The 22,094-nt window shown below is 40.7% G+C and overlaps 1 long non-coding RNA gene across 1 annotated transcript; it reads left to right on the forward strand.

Annotated features, from left to right (window-relative positions):
• Nucleotides 1–8,859: 8,859 nt before the first annotated feature.
• Nucleotides 8,860–13,949, forward strand: LOC137147357 (uncharacterized). The gene is made up of 4 exons (XR_010918185.1): nt 8,860–9,302; nt 9,410–9,466; nt 12,006–12,103; nt 13,712–13,949. It is a non-coding gene; the product is annotated as an uncharacterized lncRNA (long non-coding RNA).
• Nucleotides 13,950–22,094: the final 8,145 nt, after the last annotated feature.

Below are 22,094 nucleotides of genomic sequence, written 5' to 3' on the forward strand. Positions count from 1 at the left end.
ATCCTATAGTCCTCACCACTCTTGTCAAAGCTATTTTCAGTCTTTAAAGGGATTCACTTGCTAGTGACTTGGCAATGTCAAACAAATGTTCAACTTTTATTCTGACACTTCTTGAAGAATTTGATTGAAACTATATATGTCTAGATAACATCCAACAAAGTGCCCCTCTTGCGTTTGTTTCAAGATATTTTTGGAAACAACAGAGGCGACCTTGGACAGAGCTGCTTTTCCAATTTAGGACTTCAGTTGGTCTAACTGAATAATGATAAACAGCAAACGTTTTCTAAAACATTCAAACAGCAAAATAGTTTTGTTACTATATTGTACTGAAGAATTGTGTTTTTTCTGTAATATACCTTCTACTAGTCATGCTGATCTATTTAGGACAAGAGCAGTATACAATCTACTTCCAAATACATTTATAAGTGGCTCTTTGGTGCACATTTGCTCTTCATCAAAAGTCTCTATGTAATTTGAATTGAACAGTGCTTGTTTATATAATATTTTAGTTTCTTTAAAAATAATAACTAGGAATTAGCCTTTCCTTACTGACATCAAGAGTCTGACTTCAAGCCAGGGCTCACTCAGACTTGATGTAAAGTCTAAATGAGGACAGTGGTAATGCTAGCAAATGCTCTGTGATGGGATTGCCACCTGTCCAGATCATAGGAGAAATATTGCTTGTCAAGCTTCAAGTTTAAAAACCAAGGATAGCTGCCAAGTCCTGTGTACATGTAGTCTGGGACATATCACTTGCTTTTTCCCCCCTCAGTTTGTCAGTCTTGCATTTTTATTTGAAAATCTTTGTTGAATCCAATTAATTAGGAGATTTAAATATTTTGCACTTAATTTTACATGCGATCAATACATTTGCATTTGTTTGTTAGTTTGTTGTTCGAGCCTAACAGTGTTATAGTGTGTTATGAATATGTAGTAGCTTACTGCAGTAATAATGCAGTTCATAGATTCATAAACTTTAAGGCCAGAAGGGACCATCATGATAATCTAGTATGACTTCCTCCTGGACATTGCAGGCCACAGAACCCCACCCCACCCCCACTCCTGTAATAGACCCCTAACCTCTGGCTGAGTTACTGAAGTCCTCAAATCATGATTCAAAGACTTCAAGTTACATAGAATCCACTGTTTTACTGTTGTGAATGCAAAAAGAAACGACAAAGTACCATATTCTTGTCATTTATTTTTGTAGAATATTTTGTCTCTGGAATAGTCATTTTGCTTTGTTTTACTTAATTATCAAGTACTAACTATAACCTAAAGCTCTATCACCAAAATATCCCTTGTCAGCACAACTATGGACATAATTGGTCTATGTAAACAGAAACACATATCCATTAATCTGGCGTTAATTATTAGGCTTTGACCCAACCTCCATTTTTGCAAGCACAATTTTGGGGCCACACCTTACACATGCAATGACTGGAGGCTCAAGTTTTAGCATTTAGATGTCCAGCTACCTTGTTTAAGGGCACAAGCAGGTATAGAAGTTTTGGACATCTAGGGTAAGATTCACAAAGGTCCTCAGATGCCTAAACACCAAATTTAGGCTCCTAATCCTGGGTTTAGATGCCTAAATCCCAGTTTTGGCTCCACTGTGATCCACAAAACTCTTGTTGAACCATGTAGGTGCTTAAACTCACTCGGTACCTATGTTTTCAGAATAAAAGTTCCGTAGGTGCCTAAGTTTCTGCCTCTGGTCACATGCACTGTTGCCTCCTTCTAGGTATCCAGACACTTATCTCCCACCTAAACCCTAAAGTAGGCAGGCCGTTTGTCTGGAATTAAACTGGACAGTCCTACTTTTCTAGGGTTTGTCCCCGCTCCGGTAACTAAACAAAACTGGACATGGTTTTGTCCGGTATCCGTCAAGGGATGCCCTTTGGAAGAGTGCTCCTCTGCCGGCATGACCTCACACACAAGGTCACGCCAGCAGGGGCAGAATGGCGTGCTCTTCAAAATGGTGCCCCACCTGCAGCCTGGCCTCACACATATGGTGTGTGCAAGGGCAGGTTGGCAGGGGCAGGCCCGTGCTATTCCTGGAAGTACCAGAATGCCCAGTGTTCCAGGAATGCGTGAGTGGCCACCCTACCTCAGAGTGATTCACAAATCAGGGAAAGACAGGTGTGTGGCCACCTACGTTTCATGTAGGGCCTGATCAGAAGCCTGGGGGCATGCTCAGAGGCCAGCTACTGGATCAGGTTCCATCCAAAATCCAGTTAGAGGAGGTGATGGTGGTGGTACCCCTCTTATGATTTTTATCTCAGTGGTTAGAGAACGCACCTGAGCTATAGGAGACCCAGCTTCATTTTCCCCTGTCTGTCGGAAGGGGAGGCAGGATAGGAATAGTGGTCTCCCACCTCTGAAGAGCGCTCTCTAAACACTGAGCTAGGGGATAGTCTGATGTGCAGCTTCCTCAGTCTCTCCTGTTGAAGCTGTCGCACTTCATGATAAATCATGAAGGCGTGATTGGAGCAGAGCAGACTGGATCCATGGTCTCCCACCTCTCATGTGGGTGGCCCAACTACTGGATTACAGAATCACTCTCTGGCCCAATAACTATTTAAGTAATTGTCCACAGGGGAACAGTCAGCAGGAGAGATCGAGGGAGCCCCATATCAGAATACCTCCTTGCTCAGGCATTAGAGAACTCTCCTGAGAGTTGGGAGAGCCGTGTCTTTCTCCCCCTCTGGCAGAGAAGTAGGAACTTGAAGCTGAGTCTCCCATATCTCAGGTGCATGCTCTAACCCCTGGACTAATGGTTATAAGATAGGGAATGACTCCTCTTTCTCTGAGCATTTTGTGAGGAGTGCCTAACTCAGTCCTGTAAGAGGCACCTAAGCCACCTGAATCCAGGTGGGGGGTACCCATTTGTAGATCATTAAGCAGAGTTAGGGGCCTCCCTACAGCCTGGACTTAGGCACTTAGTGCAGAGAGAGAGAGGTGGGGCTTAACACACATCCTTCTCCTTGGCTTCTCCTATTGGCTAGTTTAGACAGCTTCCTGCCTAGCATTCTGGCTTTGGCAGATGGCATATTTGGGCATCTATCTCCCCCCACTCATGGTATAGGGAGCCTAGGTGCCTAACTCAGACTTGGTGGATAGCATTGTTGTTCCTGTGATTTTTTAGGCACCTAACAGTTGGGCATCATGATGCTCAGCATTGCAATGCCCAAGTCCCTTTGTGGATCCCGCCCCTGAACTCTAGTCACAATTAATTGGGTCTGTAAACATGGCAGCTGATTTTAAAAATCAAGACACATATGCATGTGTGTGTTTGCATATGCTGCTGCCTAAGACAGTTCAAAACCAGTAATATTTGGCACTTATATAGAACAAAGCATATGAACAACCATGTGAGACAAGTAAGTAAAGATTATTAACCTTATTTTGTAGATGGGTAAAGGAAGGCACAGAGATATTAAGTAATTTATCCAGCTTCACACAGTGAGTCAGAGGTAGAACCAGGAACAGAATCCAGTACCAACAAGTCCTAACTTCTGCTATCCTGGACTGACCTTTAGACCACCTGCCACTCCATAAAAGGTAAATAATTGTAGAGGCTGACTCATCATCTGCAGATTAACAGCATGATACTTATTTTGTTAAAACATTTGAATTGAATTAGAAATTCGGACAAATATTAATATCAAGCCAATTTTTAACAGCATTGTGACTAAATTGTAACAAATTGTGGAACTTCAGTGCATAAAGTATCACATCAGAACTACCTGCAGTGATCTATATATGAATTCATTAATATATTAATTCATTCATTTGCATGCAAAGATATCTGCTAGTCTTAGGCCAACCTCCTGGAGCCCTTACAAATTTAAGCAACTCTTATTTCTGTCAGTAAACCCGCTGAAGTCAACCAGATTGGATTCTCATTGTCACTAAGGCCATGCATGCTCTCAGAACAGTGTAAAGGGACCTAAAATGGGTATAAATTACACTTTCCCCACTTTGAGGTTCCTTTAAACTGCCATGCCTTAATCAGAAGTACTATCTGTTTGTGCAAGAACTATGCCTGTGAATAAGGTATGTAGAATTAGAACCCTCATTTGTAAAGGATGCGTTTCATTTTATGAGACAGTGTTTTTTAAACCGTTTTTGATGGGTGTATCTGTCCTGTGTACATTTCCATTCTTTTCTGAACATCTAACTGGTGCCATAGCTGAAGTGCACTAATTAAATAAGCAAGAGCAAATAGTAGCTAATCAACTGCAGAATCAACAGCACAGTTTACTTTTCCTGAAACCCTTAGTTCCTGCATTATTTGGTACTATTAAAATGCTAAAAGAGCATGAATGAAAAAGAAAAAACAAAAAGGGAAACTGGATAGCTCAGGACACCGGTAATGGGACATGGAACTTCCACTTCTGGTTTGTTTCCCTGGTCTGTAGTAACCAAAAGCTGTTCTCTTCTAAGGCGTCCCTAGTGGGCCAGGTGTGATGAATTTGGCCGTCTTGTGCCCCTTCTTGGGGAAAAGAGAATATCACAAAATCAACAGTATGACTGACACTAAAGGTCATATTTTGCTTTTATTTGTATGGGCACAAATCCAGGTTAGTGCCACTGAAGTTGGTGGAGCTACTCCATCTGTAAATTGGTGTAAAGAGCAGAATTTGGCCTTAAATAGTAACTGCGGGTCTGCCCCTGCAAACATGTGCTCTTAGTAGAGCTAGTCTTTTTTCTCCCTGTGGAAAATGTTGATGAAACCAACAAAAATATCTAGATTTTTTTTTTAAAACTTTATAACAAAAAATGACAATTTTTAGCCCCAAACTCCAAGTTTTTGGGTTAATCAGAAGTACTATCTGAAACATTTTTGGTTTTTTTTATCCACAGTTGACATTTTCCATTGAAAGCAGATGCTTTCCATGAAAATGTATATTCAGTGGAAAATCAGTTTTGATGGTAATGATTTCATCAGCCCTCCCTACAAGGCATAAGGCTTATTATTGAGAGTAATTCCCATAAAACAAGTGGAATTCAGAGCAGCTGGCACTATGCTCAGTGGTGTTTGTAGGATTGTGCCTTATGCAGAGTAGGCACGGCTGAAGACTTACCTACACTACGGATTTCTGCTCCAGTAGAGCTGCGTCAGAGCAACCCTTCAATGCAGACACTCTGCACTGCTGCAGTTAACCTTGGTTTGAAACTGAGATGCAGTAACCTTTTATGATGGTGCATCCTATGCATACTAGGGAGTGCGCCAATGCAGCTGCCTCACCAAAGCTACACAAATGCAAAAATCTCCAGAACAGACAAGACCTACATTATGTATTCAGCCTGAGGGTGGTCCTTATTGATCAGAGATGAGGCCCCCTTGCAGGCCAGTATGGGCTAAATCTGCCCTGTTACTGCATGTACTGTATCTGGTCTGTGACTAGACTGAGGTTTCCAAAGAACTCAATCCAGCACCAAATTCACACCTAAAAATTAAAAAGGAGAAAGCCAGAATAAATTAGATTCTGTATTTTAGGTAACAATGTTTTAAAAACATAGCCTAATGACTGGCTCTGATCACTGCTACACTGACTAATCTGCCTGCTGCCAGCCTTCAGATGCCCTAAAATAGGTTCCAGTTAAGATCATATTGTCTTTTCCAGTAGAAGTTTCCTGTTACTTTCCTCCAACATCACCGTTTCTTTTAGCTATCTTGTTTAGCTATGTTTGAATTACTAGCATGAGAGATTCTGGAGGCAAATAAGAAAAACAGCTGCTTTATTAAGAAACTTAATTCAGCTACATCAGCAAAGATAAAATTGTCTCTAAGCTTAATAAAAAACTCCTCCCTTAATAGTATACTGAGTGATAACAGACTCAATATAAGACAAGCCAAGGCACATCCGCAGAACAAACTATCATTGGGTGATCAGTTATTTGGAGGGCAGGAAATTATCATCAGCAGTTTCTGATTAACACAATCATGTATGTCACATGCTCTAGACCACCTACTGGTGCCACTTAAGGAATTAAATAGACAGATATAAAACAATACATCTGGGATTCCAACCCCTTGAGAGGCTTTTAATTTTCCAGAGCGCTTTCACCCTCCATCTCACCAGTCTCCTCCCCAAAGAAAGCGTACATATTACTGAACCAAAAACCAGTTTAAGAAATCTGTGTTCTCATAATTTTTAACACTTATGTTGGCTTTGATCAATTTCCTGAAGAAAATATCCTATGAAGATCTTGTCCATACTCCTGACAAGGACTTAAGAACAACCAAAGTAAAAGACTGATGCAGATAACCTAGCCCAGATTTGACACTGAACCCAGTCCATTCTGAGACAAGAGTTTGGGAATTTTAGTGAGTGCTACATTGATACCCACACAGGGTGAACATATTCAATAATATTGATAGTTAAGAGGTGTTTCAAATTCTACCACAGTGAGCAAAAAGAGAGAGAGAGAGGGAGAGATAGCACACTTGACCTGGGACATTATGTCTAGCCCCAAATAATCTTTATGAAATGACCACTACTTAGGTTGTTGTTATTCAGCATTTAAGCATGCAACACTTTGCAAGTCTCTTCAAAACAAGAAATTTTTTTTAAAATAACATGCAAATAAATCCTGCCTCATTATGTCTCAAACATCTGATCAGTTTATGTACAAACACGTGATTTATTTATATAATGTGTTTATGACATATACCTTTGCAGTGTTTGTGGAGTCCTGCAGTGAAGGAATCATGCAGAGCAGTCTATTTCTCTTTGATATTTTCATCAACCTGAGGTTTTTCATTAGAGTTTAATAATACACATACGTAACCCCCAGCCATGGATAATACTATCATTAGAACATAAGAGTGGCCACACTGGATTAGACCAATGGTCCATCTAGCCCAGTATCCTACCAACAGTGGCCAATGCCAGATGCTTCAGAGAGAATGAACAGAACAGTGCAATTATTGAATGATCCATCCCGTCATCCAGTCTCAGCATCTGGCAGTCAGAGGCTTAGGGACACACAGAGCATGTAGTTGTGTCCGTGACCATCTTGGCTAATAACCATTGATAGGACGTAACCTCCATGAACTTATCCAATTTTTTTTTGAACTCAGTTATAGTTGGGCCTTCACAACATCACCTGGCAATGAGTTCCACAGGTTGATTGTGCTTTGTTTGAAGATGTACTTCCTTTTATTTGTTTGAAACCTGCAGCCTATTAATTTAATCAGGTGACCCCTGATTCTTGTATTATGTGAAGCATAAAAAGCATAATGCTTTTAAATCCACAAAATGTACTGTTCAAATGAGAATTTGTATTCATAAGAAATATTACATTAATGAGAATGCAAGGTAGCAATAATTTTATTCTATGATCAAAGGGACTGATTCTCCTTTCAATTACGATGAGTGCTATAAATCAGAACAAAATCCTTTGAAGTCAATGGAGTCACACTGCTGTAAATGAGAAGAGAATCAGGCCCAAATAATCCATAATCAGATCATCAGATGATAACACCATCAAACTCCTGATCATTCAGAATGACCTGAGCTGCTACCATTCTCCAGCTACAACATGAAGGATATATCTCATTCTTGAAAGTGATAGAAAAATGAAAACATAAAGGTGTATTATAATAGCAATAACACAGTTGTACCTCTGTTTTCCTTGGCAGTAATCTAATTCCCTCATATGTTACCCACTCAAGAATCTGATTATGACCTAGTCAAACAGAAGAGTAATGATATTATATCTTAAATAACATGAGAACAATTTTATTGCCTTTTATTGTACTCTGAAGAAAAATTCAGGTGCTGTATGAGTGTGTTTTTAAGGCTATGCAGTCAGGCTGACCTTTCTGGAAATCACTTCCTACAAGTCAAGATCCAAAATAAGGTCTTACATCAATCTACTTTTAGAAGGACAACTAACTGAATCAGTACTGAAATTTATAAGTAACATGTCCCAGTAATACTCACATATATTAAGATTTTATCTTTAATGTTACTTGCCTTTTAAGGTTGTGATTCTTTTGGAAGAATGCAGAGTGGTGCACAGTGCTACTAGCGCGCATTTTCCATTGGTCTACATATAAAAGTAATGTGCAACATCTGTCTTTAATATTTCATATGAACTTGTCTATTAAAATAAAAGAATGTTTCTATTTTAGTAGCTTATGCTTGAAATTAAAGTGGTTTGCACAGAAATTCTACTCTGATTTAGAATATCTGTCTAATTCACTAGACAGTGTTGATGACTTTTAGGAGGTATGGCACGGGCGGCTAGTTTAGCCCTCTCATGGGTACTGTGCCCTCTTCAGCTACGACTATGGCGTGCCTGGGTGGGAGCGGGGGGTGGGGGGGCGCGGCGACACATGCGCCGGTCCCACCCTCTACCCCAGGCCCCAACCCAGGGACCCTGTGTGGAGTAGCCTTCAAAAGTCCGTGACTTACTCCCTTCCCTGGGTCGCCTCTCTTTGACCCCACTGCTTGCCATCTGCTTCCTGGAATTGGGTGGGGAGGGGTTCTCCCTCAGGCCTGTGCCTTGGGTCCCTGGCCGTAGCCAGACAGGTACCCCCCCCCCCTCTTGTCTCTGGTACCTTTGGGGTTGTAATATGTGGCAGTGGTTGCTCCAAGTCCTGTAGCAGCTCCACTCTGCTCCTCTTAACTCCCTTCCAACTGCCCCTGTCTGCCTGACAGGGAGGCTTTTAACTGCTGGTGCAAGCTCCTTGATTGGCCTCAGCTGGCTTAATTGGCCTAATTGCCCCAGAGTAGCCCCAGCTGGATCACCCAGGGAACAGGGATTTGTTCATTCTGGGGCTAATATAGACCCCCCTCTACTACTCTCCTGTAGCCATCAGGTCTAACCCTGTCACAGAGGGTTGAAGGAAAATCCTTAGTGGCACAAAATAGGGACACACTAATTTTCTTTAAATTGACACACTTTCAAATACTATCATATTTATTAGTGTATTTCAGTAACCTATTGAGTCACACAGAGTCCTTAAGAACCAAATGCCCTTGCCCCAGTTGTAGGACTTTTTACTCCCTTTTTATGGTTTATGTTTTGCCAAATGTCACGGTAAAGAGAAGCAAACATAAGGGTCCAAATGAAGTCCTTTCTCAAGTCTAACTCAGCCAAAATTCCACTGATGTGAGAATTAAAGGTTGGGTTTGCTCTTAAATAGTAGAAAAGTTGCAATATGGAGCACTGATGTATTTTTTGACTCAATAACTACAAAGAGCATTAATTTCTCTGAACACTTGTAAACGGTCTTGCAATGTTACTTGTGGTGAGAGAAAGACAACAATGATTGGTGTCTGGTAAGCCCATATCTCTTTCCATGATTTCTAATCTCTTTTGTTTGAACCTCTTGACTGTTTAGCAACCCAGGATAAGCTGCTTTTGTGATCTTGCTTGTGGTTTTCAGTGGTGTCGGGCACAAGGTGTACAGCAGATGTGACGTGATATCCTCCCTTCAGCACAGGTCAGTGTTCATGCACTGTACTATAGTATGTAATTCGATCTCTGACATGGTGGCTGCAGAAGAGTAAAGTCCATGTAAGAATTACTCCTTCAGATTCCAGCCAGGATGGCAATCAGGTCAGGTTTATGCCTCTCTGGTTGGGATGGATGTGTCTCAATGCAAAGGAAATGGTGAAAATTGGAAAAGAAGAGGATTTTGGAGGGGCGGAAGAGTTTGAGCTTACAGTAATCAAGCTTATTTTGACAACTTTCCAGGAATAAAGCAGGGCAAATGTTTCATGATAATGACAGGCAGTTTGCTAATTGTGGCATGATTGGCGAAGGAAAAGCACAAGAAATCCATGATCATGTCATAAACACAGAACAATCTTTTTTCTAAAAGAACATTGCTCATTAAAAAGGTAAAGCTAGTTAAACACACAGTCAGAATAGGAATGTGTGTATGATCTCAACCAGGAAGTGCTTGCACACACAATAGAATAATTTGCTATATTAAAAATAGATTTCTTTGCCACTAGATTAAATATAAATGGTCAAGGTTTTATTCTCCAATGAAGGTATGGCCATGGATGCACTTCACAGCTTTGGCCAAGGAACTTAACACATCCTTCTTTGTATTCTCCTAGACATGTCTACACTTGGGGGAAGGGGGAAGGTGTGTTTTTAACAACCATTAGCTTATATGGTAAAATCCTACTGTTGACAAGGCAAGTTGTACATTTGACATGTTGGTTGAACAAGGTAAACTCTAATCTCCCTTACAAGGTTGACCTCTATAAGTTAATACATGTTAAAGTTCATATTGCCTTGTCTATGCTTTGTTTTTAATGTGTTAACTAACAGGTGAAAACTTCTTTTTCTATAGAAGAAAAGGCCGTAGTGTGAAGATAAAAAGGGAGAGAACTGAAGTATTTCTCATTGCCTCAACATAGCACAAAACTCCACCGTTTTTGGACCTAACACAGCTATGCAGAGTAGCTCTGAGACCTCTTGTACATCCAGCTTCAGGTCCTTTGCTCCTGCCACAATGATGGTTGGAAGTAGGGTTACCAAATGTCCCGATTTTAAAGGGACAGTCCTGATATTCAGAGCTTTGTCTTATATAGGCGCTTATTACCACCCACCCCCGTCCCAATTTTTCATACTTGCTATCTGGTCACCCTAGCTGGAAGACAGATCTTATTAAAGAAATTTGACCTTTCATCATTCAGCCTAACTCTTCTTAGGACATATTCTAGAACAGGGTTAAGGTTCGATTTAGGGAGCAATATAGCTGAAGTGCACTCCATACTGGGATACTAATCAAAATAATTAATAAAAGAGATGGATAATCTAAGGCAAAGAGAGGAAAATGTCTTCCCTATTAGTTTCTTTTCTCTAACATATCCACCATTTTAGATCCACCCTACGTAAACAAAGGATTGCCAAGGGTGGGGTTATGAATATGTATCTAAAATTGTCAGAGCTATAACAAGTTCAAGTTAACATACATTTGTACTTCGATAGTTTCTGTTATCTATGGATTTCAAGGTGCTTTACAAACATTTATTATATCAACACCACACTCAGGGCTCTTTTACAGGTGGAATGATTCAGGAAAAGCTATTCCTGAATAATTCCACATGTGAACACTCTAGTTTCAGAACAAAAGTGACTTGTTCTAGTTTAACGGTTAAGCTAAACAGGAACAAGGAACTCTTGTTCCACAATAAGTGTGTCCACATGTGGAGTTGTTCAGAAATAGTTTGTCTTGAATAGTTCCTGAGTATCCATCTGTAAACAAGCCCTATCGTACAAGTAGGTTAATATTTTTATACCCATGTTACAGAGAGGGAAACAGGCACGGAGGGGTTTAGAGTATGTCTTCACTGCAGAGCCAACTCAAGTTACCAACACTCGAGTAACTCCTCTCAAGTTAGGCCATGTTACAGTGGCACAGCTGTACTGATATAGTTTGCCGCTATAAGAGTGCTCATATAGCTGTGGTATGCTGATGGGAGAGAGCTCTCATTCGACATAATAAAACCAACTCAATGAGCGGGTGGTAGCTATGTTGGTGGGAAAGCGTCTCCCACCAACAGAACGCTGTGCACATGAGCACTTATGCCAGCAAAATTTATGTCGCTCAAGGGTGTGTTTTTTTCACACGCCCCAAGTGACAAAAGTTTTGCTGACGTAAATGCTAGTGCAGACATGGCCTTAGCCTAACTTCAGTATAATTTTCAAACTGCTGCATCCACACTGGCACTGCTGCACTCATGTGTGGTGTTAGGCCAATTTGAGTTAAAAGCACAACCACATTGGAGTTAAGGGTTTCTCTGTGTGAATGGACTTGAGTTAGGGGCAATATTCAAGTTATAACTTGAGTTAACTTTGCTGTGAAGACAAGCCTTTAGTGACTTTCCCAAGATCACACTGTCAGTAGCAGAGTGAGGAACAGAACCCAGCAGTAATGCCTTTCAGTCCCCTTCTCTGACCATTAGAGCACGCACCCTCCCAATTTACAGGTCATTACAGTTTCAGAACTCTTTTCTTGTCAGGAACTGGTTGGTGCAACTCTGCCAGTTCCGGTGTCCTGAAGTGACAGTTCTGAACTGCTCCAGATCTGGAAAACAGCTTGCAGCAGATGTGTGAACAGGTAAGATACAGAAAAAAGTGTTATTTCCTATTGTAACCAAATAACCAAAATGGGGAAAATGTTCAAAGATAAATGCATCTTCCATCTGCTCAAGGCACAGCCTTTATTTTTAGTTTGAGGCATTTTCTATTGTAGTGAGGTTGCCTTGCAACTTCCCGCATGTAAGACTTTAAACAATGTTGAGTTTCTAATGTCATCAGCTTCAGTAACCAATAGTTAGCAAATATAAACTTGGGTGTCTACTTTCTCCCAGTCTAGTCAATGCCTCAGTAATATCTTTAAACATAATAGTCCCTGCCTGTTGGCATGATTTCGCATGGGGAGGAAGACAGAACATTTTGTGTTCGCTTATCTTCTACAGCGATGAAACAGGAGGAGCGCCACAATGCGAAACCAAATCTACTGCTATTAATACAACATCGCTTCCCAACCACTGAGAAGTAACTTGTTTATTTACCTAAGCTAGAGAGATGCCTCTCTCTGACCTTTCCACACCCTCTGTGTCTCAGCTGGGAGCAGATTTCTCAGACCTAGGCGCTTTTTTGGATAAACTAAATTTCCAAGAAAAAACAACAAACCTAAGGCTGTGTCTTGAGTAATGTCACCGAACTTCAATATTCAGAAGAAAACCAGCCACTAAGAAGAGTCCATGGTCAGCTTTCGACTCTTGAAGTTCTTACTGGGCCCTGCATAGGGATTACTTAACTTTCCGAGGCCGATTTGCATCCTGACTGCAGGACACTGCCACAGCCATATGGGGGGCCTACTAACTGTCAGTACAGATTCTTCTTGCAGAATCAAAAGGTGATGAAGGCTTTATAGTGTTTGGGTTAAAGGGGAAGATTGGGTAAGGAGAATTTCCTTGCCTCCGGTGGTATTCATTCAGCTCAATGGATTCTCCTAAAGCATTCCTGCTGGAGTAAGGAGGAAGAGACATGACTTTTAGCCTGTCTCATAAAGAGGTTGTTTGACTGGGGATTCCTCTCAAAAATAAGTTATGTTAAAAATATTTTTCCAGAGGAGGTAACCACCAAGCCCCATTAAAAAGACTTCATTCTCACTAACATCTGCAGTGCACCAGACTGAACTAAGGCCTGTCTATACTAAAGAAGTTCCAGTGGTTTAACTAGATCTTAAACCAGCGCAAACTGTAATGTAGATGTACTTAAATTTGTTTAATCATAATTTAAATTGGTTTGGCTTAATTTGGCAATGCCAGTTAAACTGATTTAAGCAAGGATTAAACAATTTAGATGCATCAACATTAGAGATTTGCATGTTTTTCACTGGATAGATTTAGAATGTATTTAGTTAAACTGGCACAACTTCTCCAGTATAGATAAGGCCTAAATCAAAGGAAGTTGCACCCACCTAAGCCAGGCCTGCATCTGGCCCCAAGTCTTCAGTAACATGTTTTTCTCAAATCCCTGAATCTTAACTTCATGGAGACAAATTCAGCTCTGTTGCAACAACAGTGACCTTGTGGTAACAAGGATGGATTTGGCTCAGTGTTTTCAGAAAATCAGATTTAACTCTCTTTTTTAGAGTGAAATTAGATAAATCCCAAAGTCACCTTAACCTTAATGAATGTCAATCACTTATTTACAGGGAAACCCAATTTCCATGCATTATCTGTATCCTTGGCAGCTCTCAACACTGTTTGAAAGAAGCTTCATCCTTACTTGGCCCAGGGAGCTTTGCCGTCAAGAAGCAGGATAGATGCAGAAAACTTTTCCCCATCTCCAATATCTCCAGATTTCTTCATGAAACAGAAGGACAGAAGGTGCATTCAAGCTGGAACTGACCATACAGATCCAATCATTCCACTAATAAATCTAAAAATTCTATTCCACTTGAGGAGTTACCAATTCTGAGACCTCTTAATTTTAAAATCGTAGGTTTAACTTTACAATGTTGAATCTCCAAACCTGCACTTGCATTATTCTGCACCTGGTTTTCTTGTTTTAAAAAAGTTGATATAATTTTAAAAAAATACTTTGTACTTTTCACTTGAAGATCAAAAAATCATTTAAAAACTTCTGAGAAGCCTCATAGCCACTGTGTGGTGGTGTTATCCCCATTTTGCAGATGAGGAAACTGAGGCCCAGGAAGGGGAAGTGACTTGCCCAAAGGACACAATGTGAATCAACAGCTGACTGTAAATAACAGCTGGGGTCCTGACTCCCAGTCCACTGCTCTAATCATTAGACACAACACGTTCTCTCGATAAATAAAATCCCCCAAATATTGCCTTTAACTATACATTTGCTTGCAGGGCCAAAAAAATAAAGATGCTGTCCGTTACTCTAGAAATTACTTTATATTTTTGTCAGAACTGGATTAGCAATGACACATCCTCTCACACTCTGACCAACTTCACATTTTATCCAAATCCTATTTAAAGGTTTTGGGCACATTGTCTGTCTTTCCCGGCCTACTCAAGTCTTATCCCATCTGACTGATTCTGTCAGTGACTTCACAATACTTTTTGTTTCACCAGAATTGTGGCTGATGCCAAATCAAATTTCACACTCACTAGCCTCTAAAACTGCACTCACTGCTTTGCACACTCAGTTTGAATCCACAGACACAAGAGAAAATCAGGAAATTGGGGCTTGTTTGTTTGCACAAAACATACCGGTACAATTTTAGAAGTTGGGTTCAGGCTGAAAGAAAATTTGGCACATGGGGCAAATCTCTCTCTCAATGCATAAATTCCAAAGGGCCCCACAAATCACCACAGAGATTTGAGAGGGAAGAGGGGGTTGGCCAGTGGATTCATAATTATATGGATGTAACAAAATTACTCAAAGGGAGATGGGGGCCCCTGTGGCTATGGAGTCTTCTGTAGTCCAGAGGTGTTGTGTAGTCCTTGAGATTTGTCAAAAGGAGCACCCCCGCTCTCAGCCTTTTTATTCAGGCTATATACCAGAACTAGGTTTTGCTCAAAAATGAGGATCAAGGTTGACAATTCTACTCCTTCAACACAATGGAACTATGAGGATAAAAGCTCATCTGTGAAGAAGACAGAGCTTCATTCAGGGCCAGTCCAAGACCATGGAACAAACTCCCACAGAAACTAAGGACCATCACATACCTCACCACCTTTTGCTCCAACTGCAAGGCATACTTCTTCAACCTGCCTTCTCTAATATAAATATATAGTAGCATGTAGAAAACCTCCGCAAATCCTACCAAAACAAAACACTACACTGCAAACTTAAGTCCCGCCCTGGATAGGGTGACTAGATAGCAAATGTGAAAAATCAGAACAGGGGGTGGAGGGTAATAGGTACCTATATAAGAAAAAGCCCCAATATTGGGACTGTCCCTATGAAATCAGGACATCTGGTCACCCTAACCCTGGGGAAAGGATGAGCAAAAGAATGAACCACATCTGTCACATGTTAATATACTTAATATACTAATGTACACTTAATACTTATACACACTTAATATACTACTGTAAGGACTGAGAATTGAACAGCATAGAACAGAATATGGATTTTCCTGGTTAGGATTTTGTGGTTTCAACACGACCCAGACTTGCTGCTCAGAGATTTTCTGGTGGCCTCTTGGCTGTCTCCAGACCGAAGCATGTGTTCATCTGATATTGTGCCCACTCACAAGTTGTTCAGAACATTGGACTAGATGGTAAGTGCCAGGCAGAGATGATGCTTTTAGACAGAATAAGAACACTTGTGACATAAACAGGCTCTAAACCCAGAGAGAGATGGATTAAGGATAAATGGGGCACAGATCCAGCAAAATGTCAACATTCCCCCATATCTGCTACCTTCACAAACTTTTCCAGCCTCCCCCTTCCCTTCCTCCTTCTTCTGAGCTTGTGATCTTCCTTCCAAGTGAGACTCCCCAGTCTACTGCAGCGCACAAAGCCTGAACAGAGTTATGATTTACTTTCTGAAATAGTTCTTCGGTGTAGCTGAAAATAATTACATTATTTTCTTTTAAAGGTGGTTGTAACTTTTTAACTGCAGCTGGATTGAAACCTAAGCATTTTATTTTTGGTCACAACAAAAATGGGACAAACTCCTCCTGGTACAACTCCAGTGAAGTCATCAGAGTTACCTTCTGGCTGAATTTGGCCCAGCATGCCTACAACAATCTTTGGGATTGTTCAGCTCTAAATATTAGGCAACTAGAAGTACCTGCAGTTGCCAAGTGTTATGATGTTTGGTGCTGGCACGTGGAGCATCCCAGTGGATTTTTTAAATGAGCCAGGTCCCCTGGTAATAGACCTTGTCATTGTTTTCTTGGGTATTGCCAGGGCTATGAACTTCTGGATTAACTCCGAAAAACCTGGGAACAAGCCATATTTTCAGTGTTGTCAAAATGTCTTGCTCAAGTCAGAGGAGAATTAATTTAGCGTCCTCAGTTTAGTCTAGAGATAGCATGGTCCTCAGCGGAGGAGGAAAGCACACTGTTCTTAAAACAAATACTTTGTTAGCTAAGGATTTCCTGGATTTTTCTGCTTTCTTTATTTACACTATGTTCTGGCCTTTTTAAAAGCCATTGTTTAAGCTCCAAATATTATTTATGGAAGCCAGGCTGTTGCTGTTTCCAGATCTTACAAAAAAAAAATTCAGGTCACAGTTTCAATACCTGGTTTAAAGTTCTGGCTCAAATTAATCAGCTAAATAGGAAAAACGTGCTATGGATATTTAACCCTCTCACACAAAATTCTGAGCTATAGATCAGATCCTCAGCCCCAAGTCTGGCAGCACAAAGGAGACAGAAAGTTGTCTGAAGAACTGAAGATTCCCCCGATACAGCAGAATCTTTCAGTGGTGTAGAGCTGCTTATGCTTTCTTACCACCCCACTACTCCAAACTGCATGGAGAGTTAGAGGGGGTGGGACACAGCGCATAGTGGTCCAGCTGATCCTCAGCTAGCATAGCAGTCCATATGAGACCACTGCAGCCATCGTAACTTAGAACTGCCTTTAGGTGGCTCTAAGCTATCTGGAGAAAAACTTCAGCCTTCAGCCAGGTCATCATCAGGACAGCAGAAAGGTGGGTTAGCCCTTCAGTTGTGTTAAGCATAAACACAGCTCTGCTATATTTTAATAGAGTGTGCAATTAAAGCACAAAGGTCCTGATTCACCACTGCCCCACATCTTGGGCAGTCATTTATACCTGGGCAATTGGGTGTAAAATGCTACTATTCAGATTTTATAGTGAATTACAGCAAGATGCAAGACAGTGGAGAATCAGGTCCAGAGAAAGTAACCCACTGCTCCTATCTCTGTATACAGTTTCACTAGCATGAGACCCAAAACATGAAACACTTCCTGCACAGCGATCCTCTATGAATCCCAACTAAGCTGTGCAGAATTTGAAGTGTGTTTTCTTAGGCTCTGTGAAAGGTCACTAAATAGCTAAATGCATGTTCCTCTTTGAGCTATGTTGTAGTGACTGAGTCTTTGAAGCTGGAGAGGCAGTCAGTTTGTTAACTCATCATCGACTCCTGGGTCCCCAAAAACAACGAGAGTCCTGTAGCATCTTAAAGACCAACAAATTTCTGTGGGCTTAAACTTTTGTGGGCTGCAACCCACTTCGTCAGACTTCATGCATCTGACGAAGTGGGTTGCAGCCCACGAAAGCTTATGCCCGCAGAAATTTGTTAGTCTTTAAGGTGCTACAGGACTCTCCTTGTTTTTGCTGTATACAGAATAACATGGCTACCCCTCTGGGTCCTCAAAACTTCTCTGTTATGAGGACTTAGGCTATGTCTACACTACCACTTTTGTCGGTATAACTTATGTTGCTCAGGGGAGCGGCATCAGTTACACTAACAGAAGCACCAGCGTGGACACCAGCGCTATGTTGTTGGGAGGGCTTCCGCCACTCATTGATGGTGGTTTAATTATGTCAACAGGAAAGCTCTCTCCCGTCAGCTTAGAACAGCTCCACTAGAGAGCTTACAGCGGCACAGCTGCATCCGTACAGCTGTGCTGCTGCAAGCTCTCTAGCGTAGTCATGGCCTTAGATATAACTAAATCAAAGTATAACCCTTGTAGACATATAGGCCCTGATTCGCCACAGCCTACACCTGGCACTGCCTTTCACTACAGCACAAAAAGAGTGCAGAATGGTAATATTTTACCCTCACTTTGCATAAATCTGACCATGCCTACAATATTTATGTAACTGTTTTCTCATCTACCACTATTTGTCAGTTATGATGTTAACAGCTGCACAGTATAAATACATGGAGCCTTTACTGGGAGAAGGGGAAGGCAGCAGTAACAATAAATAGCAGAATTAAACCAGTGCTCAGTTGCTCCTTTCAAATGCAGTCCCTCATCCTGCTACACATATAGGTCAATGGAGGGAAGTATGGTAAATACACCCTTTCAACATGCCTTTTCAAGTTCCTTTACAGTTATTGCAGCAAATGGGATTTTCTTGCTGGTGCTCCCTCGTCAATAAGAACCTGACAACAGCCTCAAGAGAAACCAAATTATTGACCCAGACTCAGTACATATAGCATGGACCCTTGATAACTCCCACTCTCTGGCTGGACCTACCAAAATCATGCTATCAAAACAGAATGATAACAATTTACATCCACCACACAAGGTCGCTACACAACAATTACACAAGGAGCATGGCAATGGAGAATCTGGCCCCTGGACTCTATTCCTGGCTCCCATTGATTTGATGTAGGACCATAGATAAGTAATTTAACTTCTGTGTCCTATCTGTAACAGAGAGATAATACTAGAGATTAGTCTGAACCAGAACACTAGACACACGCCCCAGCGAACCAAACACAGAATTGGATTGGAATTGAACTGAGACACCAGATTTAACCATATACACTAAACTCCAGGAACGTTTGGATTCTGAGCCAACTGGGATCTGCCAACTGCCATTCTGACTGGGATCCATTTCTATTCTTTATCTACCTCCTTTAGGCTTGTGAAGCTTAATTAGTTTTGTAGAGTCCCTTGAGATTCACTGATTAGAGGTGCTATGGATGTGCACAGTGTTACTATTTTAACAAACCCTGTGTCCCCAGATTGAACTTTTCACTAATGATCTTTTATAAATACTTGCTTCGATATGTAAAAATAATATTATTAAGGTTTTAAAGTCAGGCCCTCAAAAGTTAGAAAATGCCAGAATTTAAGCTAGGATCCTTTGGAAAAAACAGTATGTGATCATGTACTTAAAGACTAGATCATAATACAAATGCACAGGGGAACCAAATTAAAGTTGCAAAGGCAACCTTAATCATGATGTTTCTTAACTTTTGACTGCTTGACTTTGCAACATTAATAATGTACTTCCTACATTTTGCTTTGTGTGTAATATAGATATAGTGCCACATTCATCCCAATATAATTCCAGTAAAATCAATAGATTTATACAAGGGATAAATTTGGTCCATAATAGCTAGTTTCTCCTCACGTCAATATAGGTGGTTCCTCTATCTTATTACCTATCGCCACAATTTTCAAAAGTAGCTACTGAGTTGGAGTGCGTCAATTTCGTGTAACTACATTAAAACAATCTGGGGACCCAAAACTTCAACTGATCTCACTGGGAGCTGCACATTCTCTGAAAATCAGGCCCAAGATGCCTGAAGTTGGGCACTGAAAAACTGAAGAATCCAATGACCCTTTCGTACTTTAATAGGCCACATCTTTCTGAAAAATGTTTCTCACCATTTTGAATAGGTAGTCCTTTTCCAGTGTATTTTTGCCCCATAAATGCAGCTTTCTTTGTTTTTTTATCTGTTTTAATGTTAGAACCTACAACACAAACTTATCTGTACTTTAGGTGTATTTGGTTTTTTGATTATCCAAAGGTTGGGAGAAGGAGTGGACTACAGCTAAATGGTGTCTGGCTGCAACAAGAAACTTCAAACTTTCCCAACATTCTTTCCCTCAAGCACTACCTCAAAGATAAAGGGAAGCATGCATTCACTCCTAGCTGCACATGGTGCCTGTATCCAGGTGCACCAATGATTCTGTCTTCATCTGCCACAAAATGGGGAGCTTAAGGTTGATGGAAGAAACATGTTTATTACTTTTCTCTTTTTCATTCCTGGAAATTGGCATTTTTCAGAAGGATGGTAATGCAGGGCCAAATCTTTTATTGTAAAAGATGAGATAGATGAAGCAATGTTTCTTTAGCAGGAACAAAGTCAATTTGTTCCAGAGCAACAGGACATAGGCAGGCCACAGTAGAGAGAAAGAGGGTAATCCCATGAATTTAAAGATGCTCTTGACATAGAAAAAGAAGATGGGGAAGGTTAAGATCCACTAATTCACCTTCTGCTTGTGGATCATATGGGTATGGGATATATCCATCTAATCCTGAACAGATTTTCTTTATTTACTTCTCCAGAGAAGGAGGGAAAATCCAAATTCCCTGACAATATGTCCAGGGGCAAAATTCCTTCCTGTCAACAAACCATCATACACTGAGGAAAGTACAAGTGTGATTTGCACTGTATTCTTATTCTGAGTTACAAGTATGGTTATAATCTGAACTTTCTGTTCCTGTTTCTTTAAAATAAATGTTCTGCAATAATAATTATATTATTCCCTTCTCTATTGCCTGCCATCCGTGGATCTCAAAGAGCTTTGCATACAAAGAATAAGCATCACAATGCCCCTATGAAATAAATATTGTCCCAGTTTAATTCAAGGAGAAACTGAGGCACAGAGAGATTGACTTGTCAAAGTCACAAAAAGTCTGTGGTAAAACTGAGAAGAGAAGCCAAATCTCTTGACTCTCAGTCTTGCACTTTAACCACCAAATCTTGATCCCTCTTTCTAGCATGACATGAATGTATTCTCCTTTGGAAACCATATAAAAGAACATACAGCACACTAAACATTATCTTACATACATTTTAGAGAACTAATCAAACATCACTACAGATCAATCAATTTACAGAAAACACATTTTCAAGATGCCAAGAGAACATTTAACCTCTTGGCACTAGATGTTGGGATTTCCCAAAGCTTAATTCTAATACAAAACATATTAGTACTTAGTATCAGGAAATCCTGACTGCCGGTGTTGAGAGGTTAATGAGGTAATTATTTACATTAGCTGTTTATTACTCCAGTATCACTTCCTCACAATATTAAGGGTTACTTAATCCAGGAAGGTCAGTGCCTGACTCTTTAATTCCTTCCAAAACCTTTGCAATAAGTTTTACTATTTTATAAAATGAGGTTTATCAGCAGAGAAATGGTTCTACAGCTATCGGCTTCCATTTACCCTCATCCTGAAAACTTCACACATCACTATAAATTCCTGGGGATATCCCTCACAGGTTTCTGACCACAACAACTAAATAGATACTGCCCCAGGGCACTTATTCACAATTTGCATTGAGCCTGGAATGTGCTGAGCCAAGACTTTAGGAGTTTAGTTATTGCTGTGTAAATACCCATGCAGTGTAGGTATAAGCAGTAAATATCATATTTATGTACCTCACTAATCTTAGTCTTGGTCTTAATCTAGATTTTAGTGCTGTACCTTAATGCAAGGAGCACCCAGAAATCTGAGACATAACATCCACCATCTTGAGAGTGAGATTCAGTTGCATCAGTTCACAGGGGTTTGTGTGAAGAGCCTATTCAGTACTGAGCCACCACATCACTTGCAAATGGTATGATGAGAAGAATTTTCCAAACCAAGAGCATGCAAAAGTTGAATAAAAATATGCAGGGTATGGTATAAACTGACGTAGGCCCCAGTCCTGCACGCTGCTCTGCACAGGTAGACCCTTTTAGCCATGCGGAGCCCCACTGACATCAATAGGGTTCAGTGTAGCTACAAGGGTCCACTTGCACAAAGCCACTTGCAGGATTGGGGCCACAGGCAGAACCCGCGTGTAAAACTGGTACAACACTGGAAATCTTGGTATAGGCCCAGGACTGTAGGATTTAACTTAGTGGGTAGTGGAATGTACAAGTAGGGTGCAGAGATAAGACTGGGGAATT

This window comes from Emydura macquarii, unplaced genomic scaffold, assembly GCF_026122565.2.
Source record: "Emydura macquarii macquarii isolate MOO-44397 ecotype Brisbane River unplaced genomic scaffold, CSIRO-AGI_Emac_v2 contig_554, whole genome shotgun sequence".
Lineage (NCBI taxonomy): Eukaryota > Metazoa > Chordata > Testudines > Chelidae > Emydura > Emydura macquarii.